Source organism: Rhagoletis pomonella, unplaced genomic scaffold, assembly GCF_013731165.1.
Source record: "Rhagoletis pomonella isolate Grant_MI unplaced genomic scaffold, Rhpom_1.0 Rhpom_scaffold_00001, whole genome shotgun sequence".
In the NCBI taxonomy this organism is placed as follows: domain Eukaryota; kingdom Metazoa; phylum Arthropoda; class Insecta; order Diptera; family Tephritidae; genus Rhagoletis; species Rhagoletis pomonella.
The window spans coordinates 30,055,469-30,070,925 of NW_023458555.1; the positions used below are offsets into that span (position 1 = coordinate 30,055,469).

General features: G+C 35.3%; 1 protein-coding gene across 1 annotated transcript in view; it reads right to left on the minus strand.

Annotated features, from left to right (window-relative positions):
• Positions 1–15,457, minus strand: part of LOC118742285 (unconventional myosin-XVIIIa) — a gene marked incomplete in the record, with an annotated part of 149,081 nt that overhangs the window by 83,547 nt on the left and 50,077 nt on the right.

Consider the following 15,457-nt stretch of genomic DNA (forward strand, 5'->3'; position numbering starts at 1 on the left):
CGCACTTAGGGATTATAACCCTCAGGCAGTAGAATTCTCCTTTCTGTTTTGCGAAGAAAAGGAGCTGAACACCTTTTGCAGAGAACACCTTTGTATATTTTTAATGATTATTGGGTTATATCCTATCTTCTTTTGTCTCTCATTCTTTTGCATATTTTGGAGTTTGACCGCCATTTAATTTGCATATGCAACCAAAGTCAGACGCGTGATTTTGAAGGTGTTTTTATTTAATGAATTGTGATGAATTGGTTAATATTAAAGTCGTAAAGCAAGTTATAACAAATCAAGTAAAGTGTAAAGTGAAGGGGAATACAAAAATATATTGGTAAAGTGGCTAATTTAAGCAGAATAGGAGTGATAAATGTACGCTAATTTCCGAATTTTACAAAAGAGGGCATATTTCAAACCCAATTTGTAAATAAATTAGTAACCAAAATTTACAAAAGTGAGTGTTAAAATATTGCGTCGACCCTTGACTACAAGTGTGTGAAATTTTTTTTTGGATCGGGCCACCCATTTGGACGGAATAGCCCGAAATAGTTGTGAGCGGTACTAAACCCCACCCCAACATTTTATTAACGGAATAAAAATGAGATTTTTGGATATATTTTCAAATCTTAATATTTTTCTGAAATATTTTGGTGCAAGCCTTTAAATACAAAAAATTTCATAATTCCGATGGAAATTAATAATTCTTCGCGAAAATTAACAGCACTTGGAAAGTGCGTTTTCAAGCTTCAGAAAGCATGAAAACATTTTTTCAGATTTATCTTGAGAGCCATATACTAAGCTCAAATTATACTTGATTTTTTTTGTGACTCAAATCATAAACATTGCAGCTTTTTTTCTAAGTAAAAAAAATAAAATAAATTCCATTATCGCGTTCACACCCACCTGTACGCGTCGGCGCGCCACCTGTTTACGTGCCAAATAGCCGCGGCAATACGCCTGCAATTGTATGATGCGATCCGACAGCAGCTCATCACGTTTCGCTTCCAATTCACTCAAAACACCAGAACGGAATAAAATCTGTAATGCAAAGAAAAAATAAATAAAGTTAAAAAAAAAGCGTCGGCACATGAAAGGTGGAAATATGTAACTGCAAAATGTATGAGTGAATGCATATCAGTAATTTATCTGTAAATCATTCGAAGTGGTTTTAGCAACTATGCGGTAATGCAATAAAAATATCAAGAAATTGTATCAAAGGAATTTCTGCGTCGAGATACCATATGAAGATTAAAAAGTTTATACTTTTTTTAATTATCTGACCATGGTTAGTAGATTCGAACGAGTATTGTCTTATGCATTGTATGTACATATGTATATATGTATGTCGAAAAACAGAACAAATATTTGTTTCAAACACTCTTTTCGGGAATGCAGCATATTTTGTTTTTGGTCCCCGTAAAACTAAAATGCACCTAAATGTAAGTGAAGAATACTTCCAATGTTCCAAATAGGAAATAATGTAAAAAAAACGACTGCCAAGATAACTCTTTGCATAAGAGACCTGTAATAAAATTTAGGAACAATTTTTTGTACGAATTTGTTAAGACTTCAATCCCTTAATCTTTGCTGTGAAGAGGTTAATTAAAAATCGTAGTCTAATCGTAAATTTTACTACAGACCTTTTAAGTCAAGAAGTACATATATTTGAAGCCAATCTATACATACATATGTATAATAATTGTAACAGGCCGTTGTCTGTAAATTATAGATATTAAACAAAAAAAAAATAACATTATTAGAGCAACAGAACCCAATTAATAATTTTTAGTATTTTCGTGTGACTGTTTTGCCTGTCTGTCTGTATGTTTGTACACGCATCGCTCGCAAACTAATGCATGGAATTGAATGCACTTTTCACCAACGCATTGCTAGAAGTCTAACTTAAAATATAGCAAAATAATAATAAGAGAGTTGCCATCTGTTCGAAAATTGAGGTTTGAGTAAATTGATAAGGTAGGTAAATATTACAATGTGACTGTCTGTCGAAAAAAGAGGTTTAAGATGGCTTACAGCCGAAAATATTTTGTGGAAGGTTGGCACCTATTTGAAAATTGTTATTCAATTTAATTGATAAGATAAATAAAAAATTGCAATACGGGTATCAAACTAAATAGGATTAGAAAATTTTACTATCGAAAATATTTTTTAGGAGGGATGCCACCTGTTCAAAAATTTTTATTCAATTAAATTGATAAGGTAAAGTATATATTGAGTTAATGCACCTTTGAAGAAAGTGTGCGATATGAAGACTCGAGTTATAGGATTATAAATAAAATTTTCAGGAGAAAAAAGATTCTTTAGCTATTTTCTTAATACCTATTACTATAATTAATTAATGTGTGGCCAAATGTTAAAACTTTTACTTTTCGGATTTAATCCCCAACACAACAGATTGACCCTGAGTTGCAAATCTTAACTGGATTAAGTTGTATAAGCAAGGTGTGCTGTGTGTGTGTGTGTTTGGGTGTTAAACTACGTGTCAGTCAGTGGCCGACGCACGGGGTGTGTTTTAATATGGCTCATATATACATATGTATAATATGGCGTCTATGTATTAAAACATACCCCGTGGGTCCGTCACTAACTGACACGTAGTTTAACCCCCAAACGCCCATCCCCCCCCCCCCCCCCCTTGGATCCGCCCCTACTTATAATTCATTCATTGTAGAGAGCTTTTATTTTTGTGTTATCCGTAACTAAATTTCACAGAGCTTTTAAAAGCATAAACTGTACTATCCCTCTGTAGAAGCTTTTCAAAGCTTTGAGCGCCTAGTAAGTGTAGAGAGAGACATTGAGTCTTGGAACAAATTATAAACTTGTGGCAATGCAAACCTTACCACGACTTAAAAAAAAAATTGGTAGAATTTTTTAAGTTTCAAACTTTGAACAAAAGTTAGAAAAAATCAACAAAATTGTAAACTTTTTTTCTGAAAATTTCGGGTATGCAGCTTAATAGCCCATTTGAAGTTGGAAGTGGCTCAAAGTTCTCAGTGATTTTAGAATTTTTTTTGCTAACGGCCTTTTGTAGTTTTTCCATGTAACAAATGTTTTTTGTATGGGAAAACTGCGCATCGCATCGAAAAAAAACTCAAAAAACCACCAAAAGTACTTCAAAACTGCACTTTATTATACTAAAATTAAATAAACTATTAGACTTCATACCCGAAATTTTCCTAAAAATATTGGTTAAAAATCTTGAACCGAAAATTTTATGAAGTTTTCTAAATTTTGCACAAAGTTTGAAACTTTTATTTATATAATTTTTGATACAGTGTGAACTATATTTGAAAATATAATTTTTTTTTTTTGATAATTTAAACTTTGTAGAAGGAAATAAGAAAACCGTGACTCACAGGTGCTTTTGAACTAGAAAATTCCTTTAACGATCTCTGCAGTGGTCCTGCTGCTGCCCTGCTTAAGTGGGACAACATGCTTGTCTAGTGTCTAGGCCAGCGTGTTCACTGATCAGTTAAGACGTAATCAGGTGCACAGATCATTGGCTTGCCCCAACATTAAAAATAGTAAACAAGTAAATAAACAAACGGAAGAGACAAAAACCAAAATAACACAGGTGGCGGTGGCACGAAAGATAAACAAACAAATTTTTTCTTCTCGTTTTTCAATGAACGGACACTCAATGTAAATGTGAACTTAAGGCACAACAAGATACAGAGCGGAGGAGGAGGAGGAGGAGGAGGAGGAGGAGGAGGAGGTGTAGGCCAATCGTGATGTAACAACCGCCAAGTTAAATGAAAAAATAAACACAATATTCAACAGCATAATTAAATGTGTATAAAATTTAAATAAATAAAAAGGGTGTGTAACGTAGCTAACATTACGTGATGCAAGTTGATGAGCGGGTTAGATTTTACAAGAAAAAAAATTGGGCACATGCCGCATATAGATAGTATAGTTAATACATATATACTTATATGTTCATACATACATATACATATATGTATGCTGATGGCACAGCGACCACAAGTGGCATGAGAAAGTTGGCTGTAATTGATCGATTGGTGAGGCTAAATGGTCAACACACAACGCATCTGTCAGTCAAGTCAAACGGTCTGCGCAGCACTCAAATGCCAATCAAAAAGCATAAAAACGAATCAAAGCAAGCGGAAATTCAAACAAAAAATTAAATGGAAAGCAAAACAATGTAGTAATTAAAATACCTGCGAATTAATAAAAAAATATTTATGGTCGTAAATACATATGTATGAATGTTCGCTTGCAATTGGTTTAACGACAAATCCGCATTTATCATCAAAGACAGCGCAAAAGAGGCGAGAAGTCGTACACATTAAAAATGTTTTTATGTAAATAAGTGCGGATACTTATATGTATATGTATATGGGGCGTTCCATACCAAAACGGACGGAGTTCACACTTCATGTGTTAGATTTGTTTCAAATTTTTAGGGTTGATGCATAAACATAAATAATAAATAAATACGAAATTTGAGCTTGATTAATACATTTTTAAAAACTGTACAGCACAAAAACAAAAACAAATCAATTTAATAGTTTTCCAAATATCTCGAGAAATTTGAAAAAAGTCACAATTACACACAATAAAATTCTCTATGAAAAGAAATATTTCCAAAATTTTTTTTCTTGAAAAATTTTTCTCATAATAATTTTTTTATTAAAAGAAATTAGTTTTTGAAAATATGCCATCTCAAAAAAAAAATAAAAAAAAAATCACAATGGTAGCTCTGAGTATTGCGCAATATTTAAGTATAGTATTGTTCTTGACACTCCTCATCGTACTAGTTGTTTTTTTCGGGCTCGCTGAAATCCGACTACTTCTTCGGCGGCGGTACTTAATCAGCGTGAAATGTGGTATCAGATTTTCAAAATTCAAAATTCCGATCCAATATGGTGGTCAAATTAAAATAAGTTTAGTGGTTATAAAATTTGATGCCTTTGCATGTTTTTGAGGTTCCTGATTACGAATTCAAAGCCAGATTTCTAAAATCGTAATAAAACAATAATTAAAAAAAAAACCCGCTGATTTTAAATTCGTTAAAGAAAATTGATGATTTTTGATTCTTTTGAAATTAATTTTTTTTATATTAAACCGCCATATTGGAACCTCCAATTTGGATTTTGAAAATCTGACTTCATATTCGTAATCAGTGACCCCAAAACCCCTACCTACCAAGATTAAAATAAATTCGTAAATTTTGGCAAAATTTTGTCTGCCACATAAAGTCCATCACATTTTTGAGGTTAGAAAAAAAATTCAGACGTGACTCGTGTTTAGCGACCCCATAACATAACATTAAAAACAAACAACTGGTCTGGTATTCATTGGGTTTTTCGTACGATACTTCTGATCTATCCTTAATCTTTATTCTACCTTAATGCCTTACTTAAGAAATTCCTAATCTTTTTTATTAGTCGCTATTTTTAACAATGCCTCTCCCGTTGGCTGAAATGCGAATGAACTATAAACCCTAGCTGGGCAATACTGCCGCCAGTGCTGCATACGAGTAATAAATAGTTAGCCCATTTCAAAGCCATCAACCCACAATTAACTAAGGCCGCCGCCTGCTTATCAAAATCAACAATTCAAATCCGCAATGAATGACAATAAAATCTGTAAAAACTGCAGGCAAAAGTTCAGCCCAACAAACGAAGCCCTCCTTATAGGTGGTATGTCTGAGTAGCTACGCGCACTAAAAGCGAACGTAAATCAAAATAGAAATGAAAAGGGAAATTAATGTGGTGAAGTACATAGAAATAAATTTATTATAGGTTTCGCATAAAAAAAATTCTCATCTAAATACAATCAAGAGTGTAGCGCTTCAACGGAAGGCGCTGCCTGTGAAAGAGGGCGGTGGAGGAGGCTCTATAAAACTTAAGCGCTCCGCTTTTTATGCACTTATTAAGCCACGAACTGGTTTCCGATTACACCGCCCAGGGTAATGACATTCATTCAGCCAGCAGCCAGCAGCAATAGACAAGCGTCAATTAATGCAAAACAATGCAGCGCGAATGCGGGCAGTGGCTGTGATTTTATGGTAGCAGCAGCAGAAAAGGGAAATTGGTTTTTAATAAAACTGCCCTGCGCCGTCGTTGCACCCGGACTGACTGCCTGCCTGCCTGCATTCATTTTATTGCTCGCATGAATAATAGCTACCTATTTATGTGTGGTATCAGCTATAATAGCCTGCCACTATAAAAAAAATACATATATAGACTATCAGCAGAAAAATACAGACATACATATGCATGTATTTAATACTGCGCTTATATGACCGATCGATGCGCTAAAGCTGATGCCTACCTAAGCTCTTTGCTATTAAGATTACACAATTGTCTTTAGATGCCATCAAGCGGAAAAATAAATAAGCGGGTACATATAAATACATATGTACGTATGTTTTTAGTTTTGTATAAAAAAAAATAAATTTTTGTATTTGTAGTCAGTTTTGCTTGACTGCCGCATCCTTATTTGTGTTGATGCCATCGCCGTTTCTTCATGAAATCGCTTACATCTCTTAATACCGGCTGAGCTTTGCGGTCGCTTGCTCGTACGTTTATTGGATCGATGAATTGCCTGATTATTTTTGTGGTTCATTTACAAGATGTCCAATTGAGCAATTGAACTACACATTTACCAGTTTTTCTCTTTATTTTGAATTGTATTTATTGTAATTTATGAAACCAAAAGAAAAAACTGAAGAATGTTTTTAAACCAAGCGTTAAACTTTCAAGCTTAAGAAAAATTCAAATATGGAGATGAATTTGAAAATGATTACCAGATATGAGGTTAGGAGAGTGAGTACGTGTATGTCTAAATAGCTCAATACTTTCACATACATAGAGACATAGCTGTATATGCCCAATTCATTGAGTGTCACGTGCCGTATCTCTGCGAAACTGGTGAAGAAGTGTAGCCCCAGGTGTTTGAGTCACTTTCACCGTAGGGCTGCACATTTACATAGACAACATCTACAGGGAGAAGTCATTGCCATTTTCCATCGTTGGAGCATCGGTGCAATAGCAAAGTGTCGTGAAATGACGTCACAAAGAAGTCTACCTACTGAGCTGTTCTGTTTGAGAGGGCCTTCCGTCTTTTTCCTGTTTGATCGCGACCAAATTGACCTTTAGGCCTCAAAACCAACACTTCACCTTACCGAGCCTTACCGGAGACCTTAGTGGGAGTTGAACCGATGATAAAACATGGGCTAATCTGGACTACTTGCTTGAAAAGAGGTGTGTCACTAACAACCACCGGAATAAAAAAAAATATACATAATACGGACGCTTTAGATACATCAGGGCCACCAGCTTTGGCTAGCAATCGCACTAGGTTGACACTTCAAAAACTTTCTAATAACTTCAGCTAAAAATAATCCTCAGCTAACCATTCATTTCATATACCTGGTAAAAATTGTGGAGCCTGTGTTAGCTTAAAAAGGGGGGGAACATTAGTGTACAACTATTTTTTTCAATGCATAAAAGCTTTTCACACGCTTCAACCACTTACAACACGCATGTTATAACAAAAGCGGGAAGTTTTCTTACAAACAACATAAGACAGGCTACAAATTCGCAAAGACAATATGCCCCCATAAAACGATACAGTAACAAAACATAAGAGGGAAATAATAAAAACATAAAAAATATTAAGAAACAAAAGCGAAAATTACAACTAAAACCAATTTGAACACCTGTAGCGAAGAAACTTAATAAAGGCAAGGGATCAAAGTGCAAAGGGAATCACAAGGGGAGAGAAGTAAAGTTTTGAATAAAAGTATATATGTAAAATTGGCAGTGGATGTGAAGGGAGTGCAATGATGGCTACATTACCAGTCGACAACAGAATCAAAGCAAAAAAAAATTGTAAAATCAAATTGCAAACATGTCACGTACTTTAATGCATTAAGTCGGCACATACATATGTATGTAAGTGTGTGTGCATACAGAAGTAAGTACTATAAACTATAAACGCAACGTGCCACACTTAGTATTTTTTTCCCCCCTTTTGTTTGGCAAACAGCTGCAGAGTTAGTGCAAGGTTGAGCTTCTTTCTGTGAAGATATCTCGAAATCTCTGTTCACAGTGAGTAGGGGAAGGACTTTGAGTGTGGCATCGATGGCGATACATTAAAACGTGACGAGACAATAGATGCTCATGAGGAGGGTATGAGTATGTATATGTATGTTCATGACAATGTTTCTGAAATGAAAACAGAGCAGCCGATCGTGGGGTGGAGGATGTCAAATACGCGATCAAACTGAACTTGTCACTCTGAATGCAAATATGGGCAATATATGTGTTAGCTTATACAAGTTTTTCCAGGGCTTAGAAATGATGGCTATTATTTGAATCATAAAACCTTTGGTTAGAGGAGCTTAGAGCTCTGCGCTACCAGTGCGTCTATTGTGCTCTCAGCTCAGTACAACACCTCAAGTAGCCCTAGAGACTCTAGAAATTTCAGAATAAATTCCGCGGATAGAGTGTGTATGTGGTCCTCTTTTGGCCCTGCTACGTGCAACGGCCTCACACTCCACAAGGAGGTATAATGGACTATCCTTGGCAACGCCACAAAGACGACACATGTAGGTCACTAGACCAGACTCCTAAATTATACAAGTGACTTCTTAGCCTACCATGGACCGTCAAATTACCTGTATCTTTTCAAATTGTACTCTCCTATTAAGCTTTTGGATTGACGAAGTCCCCTGGTATAAGGCCAAAGCAGTTCCCTGGAATAGACTCGTATCTATACGAAAGCTCTTTATATGAGCTTGCTGAGACCTTCACTACTGCATACAGAGTGAGCTGTTTCCTTGTAAGAATTTGTAAGGACAGACAGAAGCCCCTCTGGTTGACAGCGGAGCTCTCTGATCTCTGGTCGTCAATCAGACGACTTTTTAATGGCCTGCAGGACTAAGCTACCCTGTGATTGAGAGCCTCACAAAGTAGGACGAGGAATTTCTAAGAGCGAAATCAAGAAAGCTAAAATGGTTTCCTGGCGAGCCTTCAGACTAAAACGCATGCTTGCAAGGAGTATTTCCGCCTTGGGTTATTTGAGCGGCAAGTTGAGGAATTGCGCAATGAGTAGTGAAGTGTAGCTTAAGCTTCTCCTCAGTGGTCCTTTACCATGCGAATCAACCCTGGGAGAAGCGCCATATTTGGTGTTTGGGGTCAGTGGCCCGGGTTTGAATGAACTCAAGGATTTGGACCTCCCTTTATCAATTCCATCATTCTGACTAGTTTAGAGAGATTGACTAAGTGAAAAGGATGTCAATTGGAGAGCTTTCAGATTGACTGCCCTTCAACACAGAAAGAAGGGCGAGAAATCAAATCCAACAAACAAGGCAAACATTAAAGCATAATTCCAAGAAATTAGGTTCTTTAAATAATACCAGAACATTGCAATTTTGATTGACACCCCCCAAGCAGCTGTTAAAGTCCTTAGATCTCATCAGGCAGCATCAGAACTGGTAAGTTTATTAGGGCACCATAAGCCGAACAATACTTTTACTCTGGCCAATCGAATTTGGGTTCTCTGGGTTCCGGGATACATGCGTATTGAAGGAAATAAGATGGCCGATAAACTTGCTAAATCCTTTTCAACGGCCAAGAGTCCTTCTATGGCATAGCAAAGAAAAAACTATTAACCTTGGCCAAACAAAAGAAGGAGGAAGCTCACAGAAATCGCGACTGTAACTAATCTAGCACTTATAGAGCAGGACGGATACCGAAACTCCAAAAGGCACTTGGGGACCATATAATAACAGAGCGCTCAATACTAAAATTGCTATCGGTTACTGACTTAATACCACACAATAAAACCATTAAGGGACACAATAGGATCTTAATTTCGAAGGGCTCTATCTCCAATAGTAATATTAATAATAACCGCGTGCATGGACAGGCGGACGGACGCACAGATAGACAGCGAATCCCTTCTTCATTGTGAATATTCTATATCTGTCTTGATTCTCTAAGACAAACCTTTGTGAGCAAGTGCGCACAGTGGTTCGGATATCAGATCTAGCTGGACGAAAGTCAAAATTTTTTTGTTTTTAAAATACTTAATAGTACTTGGAATACATTCCTGACAATATATTCAAATAGAAATTGCATTTATTAAAGCATGAACATATGAAAACAAACAAAAAAAGGTAAGTCAACGCCGCCTATGTGTGTTAAAACAGAAAAATACTTGGAGTTATAAAACCTTTGGTTATGTAAGAGTTAAAAAAATAGTACCTCGTGAATTTTCTGCTCTCTGAAATTAAAAAATTATACAACAGGCATGCAAATCTTTAAGCGCTGTTATAAAATTTTTTCTGAAATTTATTTGTGTTTCTTGCTGTGATCTTAAATTTTAGTCATGGTAAATAAAATCTTAAGAAGTGAGTTGTATGACATTTGGTGTTGCAGAAACTTCTAAAAGACAACAAGGTGTCCGTGATTATGTGATTAGTAAATTGAAAGAAATATCTGATGAAAATGCTCGTTCCGAAGTAAATTAAGTAAATGACTTTAGATTCGTAATCAGCAACCCAGAAAATCCCCAGATACCCAGTTACATAGAAATCTACCGATTTTTTTAAATTTTCGTCCGCCATATTGGATCCGCCATTTTGAATTTTTTGTAAATGACTTTAGATATGTAATCAGCGACTCAAAAATCCCTTTGGTAAAAAGATCCATCAACGAGTATTTTTTTAAATAGTTTCGTCCAGCTAGATTTGCGATCCGAACCACTGTGGTGCGCTCGGTTATAAAAAAGGCACGAAACAAATTACAGACTGCAAATCGCTGTAGAAAATATCTATATGATAGCGTTTATTACTATCTAATACATATTCAGGTGAAAACTATAGTGAATATGTTAATTAATAACAATGCACATCACGTTCGATATATGAACTCATGTGCATAAAAATGTATGTTTGTACGTATGTATGTAAGTACAGACAACTAGTACACATTGTCAATATATCGGCAAGTCTACACTGCCAAGCACAGCACGCGCGCATAGCAAGCAACGACAGCGGCAGCTTAATAAAGATATGAAAAGTTGCATACAATTAAATGAAAGTTACTTTATTTTTTTCCATAAAAAATAATTCAATTACTTCGTAATCCACATAAGCGCAGTACAGCCAAGGCAGGCAAATCAACGGCATTACGCGGCACAAGTCACACAACACGCAAAAGACGCACACCTGTGCTTAAAGCATTAAGCGCATGCGCGTAAAGAAAGTAGCAATAAAAAAAAGTGTTAAGAAAAAATTATTTAAAACATATAAACGGTCACAGCGGTCATTGAAAAAGGCGCGCGCTACTAAAACAATGCGGCCCAATAGCTGTACAAATGACAACAGTTCATAAATGCTTACTTTTTTCTATTTCATGTCACTACTTTTATACGTAGACTCGTCGCCCGTGCGTCCATTCCACTGACCGTCCGTGTTCGATTGCTAAATTTGTTTGTTGTTTACTCCACCCACATACCAATGGACGCCTATTTATGTCGAAATTTGGCAGTAAAAGTATACGATTAGGCCAAACAAATTCATTTTTGGTGTTTGTTGTGCATTTTAAGCGACTCGCCATACAATTTGTCATATCGCAGTTAGCTATTGCGTGTAGCTATTAGGGTGGTCCTTAAATATATTAAAATTCGTAAGGGGAAACCCTTTATTTTTTTTGTGCGTACAGAATAGACATCCAGGAAATTTTCAGAGTTTTAAACAAATTTTTTGGGGTCCGCTAGCAGGGTTTGCCAGCTATAACTAAATGCATTGGAATTGATTCATATAAATTCTTAAACTCGCTGAGTCATAGCTGGTCAAAGTAAAAATTTTTTAGAATATTTGCCATTTTTTAATAATTTTTTTTTTTGAACTTTGGTAACGACCCCAATTTCTTTTTTTTTGGAAAATCGAAATTTTCCGGGGTATCTTCACTTTGTACGTAGAACAAAGTAAATGGGTACTCCGTGATATTGATATTTTTAAGGACCACCGTAGTAGCTATGCGTGCATTTGCACTCATCGTTTGGGGCACGTATGGTTTGTGGAATTTTTCGCTGTAAGTAGCAATCACTCACCTACATACATATATACAGTGACTTAAAGAATTGACCACGTGTCGGTTTTTTAAATATTCATAATGTTTTTCGAGTTAGTTTTTGTTGTTATTTTTCTATAAAAATATTGTCCAAACTTTAATCTAAACCAAAGAAATCACAGATTCTAACTTTATAAAAAATTTAGTAAAAATCAAAAAATTTTCATCAAAATTTAAACTTTTAAATCATTTTTGAGAATGCAGTTTTAGAGCCCATACAATTTTAGTCTAATGACGGTTATATAAACATGAATTCATATAAGCATGAATTTCTTATGAAATTAAATGCGGATACTGTTCGCAACAAAATTAAAAAAAAAATCAACCCGTTTTTGTGAATTGCACTTGTTATTAAAAAACCGCAAAGGCAGTCTCCAAAAACAATTTTCAAAAATCAAGTTCAAATTTTGATGAAAATTTGTTCAATTTTCCTGAATTTTGTATTAAGTGTTTATACGGTTTTGGTTAAAGCTTTTTATTGAAAAATAACAAAAAAGATTTAAGTCGATAAAATTACGAATATTAAAAAAACAAAAAATAACACATGGCCACCTGTTTGAGTCACTGTATGTATGGTTAGGGTAGGTCCAAATTCAAACACAATGTCGTACTGTTAGTTGGGGCAAGCAACGGTTTGTTTTTATGTTTTGGCAGGGAAGAAAATTTTACGAATACCTCAGATGATGAAACGATAAGGTCTATTAGCAATACAACGACTATTACTGCGTTTATACGTAAGCTAAAATTAGAAGGACTGACACTGATCCAAGATAAGACCCATCCTTCTACGGGGTGACCGTATGGGCGCTTGCGGTAAACAACATCGCCCAGAGCCAAGGCAGAACGAGTACAGAAGCTGGATTTCATGCTCAGCACGGCAGTGCTGCCCCCCAAATCTCTGACAATAATTTTAAATTTTCGACCGGTGGATCCTGTTTATACAGTAAATTCCCAGAGAGAAACGAATGCGAAGGTCCCACAGACTTAAGCCGAGGGTCGTCGGCTATATAAACCGAAGATTTCAAGCCTAACCAAAGAGGGCGTGGCGAGATTTACTCGTGCTAAACCAGTTTCCGCTTACCGGACTAATGTAGCGTTTTTCAAGCAGAGCTTAATGCTATAAGGGAGCCCGTTCGATTGCTCACAAGCACCGTCCGAGCCAAGCTGCTATTAAATCTCTCAAATTTAATGGAACAACGTCCAAAGCCGCCATAGAATACAGACGGATTCTCAACCTGCTGGCATTAAAATGCTCCTTGACTGTTGTAAAGGTCCCCGGGCACAGAGACATGATGTCTGGCAACTACATAGCCGACGAGCTGCCAAGGCGAGAAATATTCGAAATCAATTCTGCTTAAGATGCGGACATATCTCTAACCGCCTGCAAACAGCGGCGGATGTAAATACCAGGTGGTGAGGTGGAAACCACCTGCCATACCAGCAGGCAAATTTAACCAAAAATTTATGTAAAGCGGTCCATAGCCCTCACCCGGCAGGTCTACGCTCTACTCTCAGTCGGGGTAATCATTGGACACTGCCTGATGGGAACGCAGGGAAAAGGTTGGGAGACGCCAGCCAAAATGCGCTCCCACGTCTGCAACAAGTACTTTTTAGATTACTTACACGGCGTCTCCATAGGCAAAAGCTTTTATCTGGATAATGTTAACAGGCAATATATTGCTAATGGAGACAATATTGCTAACGACAAGCAAAAATCAAGCAAAGCTTATATCCTGATAAATATTGCCGGCAATTTGGTAGCTTGACAGCTACATCTTCATTTTAATACAAGAGGAAAAAATGAGCTGTTTTCTATTGAAATATTAGTTATTATTTACTTGGATGTAAAATAGCATACTTTCTAAATTTTTTAAGTTATTAAATGCAGCAAAAATACTTGTTAGAAGCCATCTCACAATCGATTTTATCAAGATAAAAAATGCCCACATACAAATATTGCCTCTGATAAAATTTATAAAAGGCAATAAAAATGGTAGGCAATAATTTTTGCCTGTGGAGATGCGCAGTTAGGCAACGTGACTTTAGCGAACATTCTCAATTTTTTATGCTATGTAGAACATACTCGGTGACTCAATTAATAGGAAAGGGAAAGAAACAAGTAGCTTCCGCCAGTAGGCCTTCGTGCTACGCCACTAATGGCAATATTTTTGACGATTTTTATAACATAACTCTGAGAAGTCACAGTATAAGATATTTAGCTTAAGTAGGTACTTTACAAAAATTTGGAACAAAATTTTTTCTATCACTTAAAAAGAGCAAAAAAATGGATTTATAAAGAAATCAAGAGATTTTTTTTTAAGTAATAAAACCACCAGGAGAGGAATAATTACAAATAGGAATCCAGACTGTTAACTAATAACCATCGAACAAATTTCAGAGGAACTACATACATACATACTTACTGCATACTACGAGTAATACCAATAAAAATCTCAAAGAAAGATGGGGAAAACCAAAAGAAAATGCAACTGAGAACTACATACATACATAGTGGTCGAAAGAAAACAATTTACAGTTTATATTTTATGAAATTTAAACATTTTATTAAAGCAATTAAAAACTGTATAATATTTATGAATAAAGCACAGTAATCATTTGTGACAAGTTACTTATAAAGTAAATGTATAATATAAAATACGAATAAGATATATATATGAGTCAATCCATGTCCAATCGACCAATGGCTGGAGTCGACCTTTTTTGATTTTTGGATGAATTTTTTTCCAAAGTTATGCAAAATTATAAATTTCACCATTTCTTAAAATCTAAAAGTGCCTTGTTTTAAAGGTGATATTTGGGGCTAAAAAAAATATATATTAAAAAAATTCGAAAATAAAACAATTACAGAATTTTTTAATTTAAAAAAAAATGTAAAATCAAAAATTTTCATTAATTTTTGGCTCAATTGCTTTAACACAATACGACTATCTAAACAATCTATCTAAACAATGTTACGATCAATTGGAGGTATTGTATGAAAAAAAATTTAGCCAATAATTTTTAAACATACAGTGGCGCTCAAAAGTGGATGAATGGTGTTTAGTTTTTAATATTTGCAATGTTTTTCAAGCTAAAATTTTTTTGATATTTTTTTATAAAAATAACGCGTTAACAAAACCATGTAAGTCACACTTTCAAATTTTATATAGAATTTAGAAAAATTCCACAAGTTCTTATCTAACTTTCTAGTTTTTTAACCAGAAATTTTGTAAAAACTTTGGGATTTATGCGGCTTATACAATTTTGCGGTTTTTTGTTTCACATAAATATCCAAATGTAGGAAAACTTGCGTTGACTTCTTCCACAAGAAATTC